Consider the following 7,191-nt stretch of genomic DNA (forward strand, 5'->3'; position numbering starts at 1 on the left):
ATTTTTTATGTAATTAATAATTTTTATAGTTTTAAAGTAAATTTAGGGCGTGTTTGGCCATTAGCTAATAGCCATTAGCTGTTAGCTGATTCAATTAGCTGGTTTGACTAGCTGATTCGATTAGCTGTTTGTATTAAAATGTTTGGTAAAAAACTGTTTGATATTAGTTGTTTATATGTAAAATGACAATTGAGGACATTTATATTTTTTTTTTTCTAATATATTCAATTATGTTCTTTTGAGTTTAGAATGTTTAAAATTTTTTGTTATTAGTTATTGAAAAATGTAAAAATGTTATAAAAATATTTATTTTTACTACAGTTAGATTGACAAAAATAATATATTTTTATTAAAATATATAAATAATTTTTTCTATTGAAAATGATGTAAAATATAAAATAATAAATTTTTCGTGTATATATTTATTATGTCAGTTATCGATTAGTTCATTATATTTATAATTTTAAATAAATTTAATTTATTTTATTTATTTTTAGTATAAAATTTATATAATGTAATTTTAATATAAAAATAAATTATTAATATTTATATTTTCTATTTTATGTTTATTTTAATAAATTTATATATTTTAGAATTAAAATAATTTTTATATAAAAATTAATTATTTTAAATTTATAAAAGTAAAACTATATTATAATAAAATATTCTAATATAATTAATAAATAATCAAAATAAATTTATTTGTGTAAAATGCATAATAAATTTTTAAGGGCATATAAGGAATAAAAAAATTTTTACCGAAAAAGCTATTTCAAAAATACTGGTAAATTAACTTTTCAGAAATTAGCTTTTTGGGTCCAAAAAGCTAATTTACCAAACACATAAATTAGCTTTTTGACTGGTCAAACAGCTAAAAGCTTTTCAAAAAGCTATTTGCCAAACACCCCTTTAATATATATGATTAAAAAATTAAAATATATATTTAAATATTTAAAAATTATATAGTAGTAAATAAATATATGCAATATGGATAGATAAAAAATATTTTCATTTATTTATAATTAATATAAATTAATTTTATAAAAGATGTATAGTTTTAAATATATATAAAAATATTTATTATTTTGAAGAGAGAGATAGAAATAAAAGAGTTTTGAGTGGGTCCTAATGTCATTTATGATATTATATGTTATCTAATTAATTAAGTTGATTTATATTTGTTAAATATATTTTGATTTAATGATTTTTACTCAAAATAGATAAGTGTCAATGGTTACGAAAGAAATAAAAATAAAAATAATATCAATTGTGCTGGGAAGACCGAGTATATAATAAAAATTTTGAAATATTTAACAGATGAAATCAAATGAACTTGAACTTTAAAAAAAAAAAAAAAAAAAAAAAAAAAAAAAAAAACAACCTGCTCTGCTGCTCCATAGAGAGTGCAGTAGATCTCATACTTAGGACCGGTAAAATTTAACCCAACCTGATAATTTGATATGAATCTGACTTAAAATAGTTGAGTTCGGGTTGAAATTTTTTACCCAATTAATAATTGGGTCAAACCCATTTAACTTATTTAATTAAATTGGGTTAAATATTCCTTTAAATTTAAATATATTTTTTAAATCTTACAACTCCAACTCAATTATTAATGGGTCATTTTATAGAAAAATAAAAAGAAAATAATAATATTTAAGCCCAAATTCTACAAAAATTAAGGCATTCTAATTTCAAGCATCTTTTCTACTCAAGTCGTTTCCTCCGCTACTAACGGTTTATCCTGTAAGGGAACAGTAAGTCATTGAATCTATTTATTTATTTTTGTTTTTCTTTCAATAGATTGAAAAACAAAATTGATCGCATGTTTGCGTGCTAAGTCTATACACTATCATTTCACAGTCGTTAGTTAAAAAATAAAATTCATACTTGTGAATATAATTTTAATGTATTGTGAATGAGTTGATTTTTATTTTATTATTATTATTTTTCCAGATTTATTTTTTTATATAACTTTTTTCATTTGCAACAAATTTATTTTTATTCAAATTGTATCTAAATAGCAATGACGCATCAAGAGAGTTCTGTTCACTTAGATTCTTTTGAAGGGAAGGGGATAACAATAAAAAAAGTCAGGAACAATCACAAGTATAAAAAAAAATTATAAACCTGTTACTTTTGAAAATAAAAAACGGGTTCGTAGACTTACTTCTGAAGTTTTGGTGCATTTCGATTTTCTTGGTGAACCTGATGAAAATGGAAAGTTAGTATGTGAATGCAAGAAATGTGACAAACTTTTTAATGGGTCAAGTACAATGAGCACATGAAACTTTAGTCGTCATCTTAAAATTTGTCTTAAGAGTACCTATAAAGATGTTGGACAAATGATTTTGTCAACATCTTCTTCAAGTTTAGAAAACAGGTTGTCAAAATTCAGTATTGATATTTTTCGTGAAGTATTAGCCCTTGCCATTGTTAAGCACGATCTTCCATTTTAATTTGTTGAATATGAAGGAATTAGACAAATTTTTGATTATTTGAATCCTGAATCAAAGTCAGTTTCAAGAAATACAATTAAATCTGATGTGCTTAAGATGTTCATGATGAAGAAACAGAGACTAAACGAGGAATTGAATTTGATTGATGGTAGGGTACCACTCACATCAGATTGTTGGACTTCTATAACTACAAATGGATGTATCTCTCTAACCGTTCACTTTGTTGATCAAGTGTGTGCTATGTTGAAGGATTGAGATATTTCAAAGAAATTTTTTTTCTGTTATTACCTTGGATAATGCCTCGTCAAATGTTGTTTTTGTGGATGTTCTTAGAGGTGAACTTGACTTGGTTTGTGAAGGTGAATTTCTTCATGTGCGATGTTATGCCCATATATTAAATTTGATAGTTCAAGATGGTTTGAAAGAAATTGATAGTGCTATTTTGAAGTTAGGGAACGTGTGAAGTATTTTAAAGGTTCTCAAAGTTGAAAACAATGATTTTTAAGTTGTGTTAAACATGTTGGACTTGAATCTTCTAATAAATTAAAATAAAATGTTTAACTAGGTGGGATTCGACATATTTGATGTTAGAAAATATCTTGTACTACAAAAAAGCTCTAATATATTTTTAGAAGGTTGATGCTAATTATGTTCATTGCCCAACAACAGAAGAGTTGGTAAAAATAGATAAAATATTCAAATATTTAAAAAATTTCTATGAAGTCACATCTCTTATTTTGAAAGCAAATATCCTACTGCCAATTTGTATTTTCCAAATATTTTGAGGATTTGATTACTCTTGAAAGATGAAATGAACGACTTAGATACTTTCGTGAAGACTATGACAAGTAAAATGTTCAAGAAATTTGACAAATATTGATCTCAATTTAGCACAATTATGGCTATTGCTGTGATTTTGGATCCTCGTTTCAAGTTGTAATTTGTGGGATTGGTGAAGACTATGATTTTGAGTTTTTTAATCTTAAATAGAAAGTGAAGCAGTTGTATGATTCTTATGCATTACAATTTTCATCTGCATCGCAAGAACCGATAAAAAATGAGAGCAATCAAGACAGAAGTGCTTCTAACGCATCGGGTGATGAGTTTATGATGGTAAAATTATATAATAATTTTTTTATTGTATTATATTTCTTTTATTTTTTATATGAAAGAAATATTTTATTATTATTATTTTATTTTAGTATTACATTTTCAGGATTTTAATAGCTTCTCAAATTCTCATATTGGTGGAAATGGAAAATCTGATTTGGAATTTTATAATGAAGAGCCACTAGTACCTCGCACAAATTACGATTGATATTTTGAGATATTGGAATTCTAATGAAATCGTTATTCTATCATTTCTCAAATGGCTACGGATGTATTAGGATAAGGTAATAAATTTAGTATTGGTGGGAAGATCCTTGATTGTTTTAGAAATTCGTTGAAACCGTCTATTGTTGAGGCAATTATTTGCCTGAGAGATTGAACATTAGGAGAAAATAATAAATTTATATAGTACCAATTAATTAAACATTTGTTTTTATCAATATAAGTCTAACTATTTGTGTTTGTATCTATATGTGTGTTTAATAGGAAAAATGAATCATCAATTGGATGATTTATATGGAAAATTAATAAGTTTCAATGCTGAAAATATCGAAGATCCTCGTGAAGGAGTGATGTAATGGTGATTTGAGGTGGATCATGGATTGTGTTTATTAATTGTGGAGGACAGTAGAAAAATTTGTATTGTTAGTTTGTTGTTACCTTATAACTTTCACTATAAAAAAATGTCAATTTTGTAACAAGATTTTTTCGTTGTTAAATCAACTTTTTCCGTTACTAATGATATTAGAGACGGAATTTGAGATGGAATTATGTTAGCTACGTGAACTTTAAGAACGGAATTCCGTTACAAATATACTATTTTTTTGTAGTGTTTATATTATGAGACAAATACTTTTGATTTAGTATTTTGTATGGTATTTGTTAATTAGATTTTAAAAAATCGATTTCATAATATGAATAAAAAAACTTCTATTTTAGTATATATTTAATCATATATTCCCTCCGTCCCATAAGAATTGAATCCTTTTATTAGGGACACGGTATTTAAGGTGGGAATGTTTAATTAGTTAATAATAATTGGTTATGATATTATTATATTATTTTTTTGTATAATTAATAATATTTATATTTTTAAAGTAAATTTAATATATATGATTAAAAAATTAAAATATATTTAAATATTTAAAAATTATATAGCAATTAAAAAATATATGCAATATGGATATCATTTTATAGAGAATAAAATTTTCTATAATACAAGTAAATAAAAAAATATTTTTGTTTATTTATAATTAACATAAATAAATTTTATAAAAGATGTGTAGTTTTAAATATAGATAAAAATATTTATTTTTTTTAGGAGAGAGGTAGAAATAAAAGGATTTTGAGTGAGTCCTACGTCATTTATAATGTTGTATGTTACGTAGTTAATTAAGTTGATTTATATTTGTTAAGGGTCGTTTGGATTGACTTAAATTAAGCAGAAGCCAAAAGCAGAAGCCAAAGCAGAAGCAGTTCGATTTTATGTTTGTATAATAATTATAAAAGCAGCTTTTAATAAAAAAACTGTTTTGATATAATAAAATTAAAAGTGATTTTAAAATGTCAAAATTACAAAAAGGACATACGGTTAATCTAAATATATTTTTATTTTAAACTTTTGTAATGAATTTTTAAAATTTTACAAATAAATTAAAAATATATTACCAAATATAATTAATAAATATATTTTTTAAATTTTTTTAAGTATAATAAATAAATAATTAATTAAAAATTAAATTTAACTATAAAATATTAAAATATGAAATCTACGTGCATTAAAAAATAAATAGAAACATATTATGTATAAAGTTTGCAAAGCAATTTAAAGAAATAGTTTTTTTTTTTATTGATAATATATTCAAATAAAATAATTTAAACTTTATCATCCTCGATGTCGCCGCGGAATTTGGTTCCTAATAGAGTCTTTCTTTTCTTCCATATATTTGACACTTTGGATCGTTGGTCCTTCCCATTCTCGTTGGTCTTCAATATCACCAACTTCTTCGTTGCGATTAATTTTTACTATCTCACCAAGATCTTCAAACATCTCAAGCATATCAATATCAGAATCCATTCTTCTTATATAATTATGAAGAGCAAAACAGACCCATATAATAGCAAATTGATCTTGAAGATCAAAACAATGCATATTTTGAAGTATCTTCCATCTTGCTTTGCAAACTCCGAAAGCACTTTCAATGATGCTTCGCATGCTTGAGTGATAAAAATTAAAGCGCTCATTTTGAGATCGAAATTCTGGAGCCAACCTAAATTCTGGAAGGTGATATCTAGTATTTCGGTATGGTCCCAAAAATACATCAAATGTAGGATATCCCTAATCAACTAGATAATACATACCTACAAAAAAAAAAACAACAATAATAATAATACTAATAATAATAGTAAAATAACTTTTGTATAAATAATAAACATAATGAAATAGTAAGAGAAAATAGTTTATAAAAATATTGTGTACCTTTAGGTGGCAAAGGAAAATTGTATTTCGAATTATGAAGAGCTTCATAAAATATTTTAGTATCATGAGAAGACCCTTCATAACTGATCAATGCAAAAACGAAGCACATATTAAGATCACAGACAGCGAGAACATTTGTAGTTATCATTCCCTTCCGACCAACAAATGGTGTCCTTTTATCATCAGATACATGAATGGCAATGTGAGTCTTATCATTGCCCCAATGCAATCTTGAAAATATGGCCAATAACGGGTATCATCTCTAAAATATTCTTGAGCATCTTTGAAATTATTATAAATAGGTCTAATTACTTCAACGCCTAAACGTCGAATAGTCTTTAGAACTCTATGAATAAGCCTAGATACTGTCTCTCCAGAATGTTGAAATCTTTCTTCCAATTCTCTCACTGACGAAGCATGTCCAACCATGTATAAAAAAATAGCCACAGATTCATGTAGACTGACATTTCGAGTTGGTTTCAATCCAAATTTCGTATTTAGGTCAGATGCTAACTTGTAAAACACACGTTTTCTCATTCGAAATTGCTCAAAAAATCGTTCTTCATGTCGGAGTTTTACCTCTTCAACACAAGCATGTCCAGAAAGACACGATGTTCTCTTCTTTTCTTTATGAAAATATTTCAAATAGTACAATCCAATATAAGCGCTTGTTAACTTTATTGCAATATGGAGTGACTCGCTATGTTTATTAATAATATCATATTTCTCTTCATCTTCATCCGATCCAATATCAAAATCTTTATTCATCCCGTACACATGATATAAATAAACACAATATCTATGACTGTTTAAAAAAATTCATGTAAAAAATTATAATAAAATAAATACACACTTGTGCAAAATATAAGTAATCAATAAACAAATGTTGAAATAAACAGAAATATAAACAAAAGTTCCACAAACAAAATCTATTTGATAAAAAAATAATCAACTAGTTCACAGTTAATAAATTGTTAATAAGGTAGATTATTCAGAATGTATACACATGTATATCATTATTTCATTTGAAGTGTTTCACATCCTCAAGAGAAAATGTGGCCAACCAACTCATAACAGCTTCACGTTCATTTTTCATAAGATAAGCAAATACTTCCCTGTGTTGTTTGTTCACAAGTACTCGTA

The sequence above is a fragment of the Andrographis paniculata genome, unplaced genomic scaffold, assembly GCF_009805555.1.
Source record: "Andrographis paniculata isolate CXL003 unplaced genomic scaffold, ASM980555v1 Contig61END, whole genome shotgun sequence".
NCBI lineage: Eukaryota > Viridiplantae > Streptophyta > Magnoliopsida > Lamiales > Acanthaceae > Andrographis > Andrographis paniculata.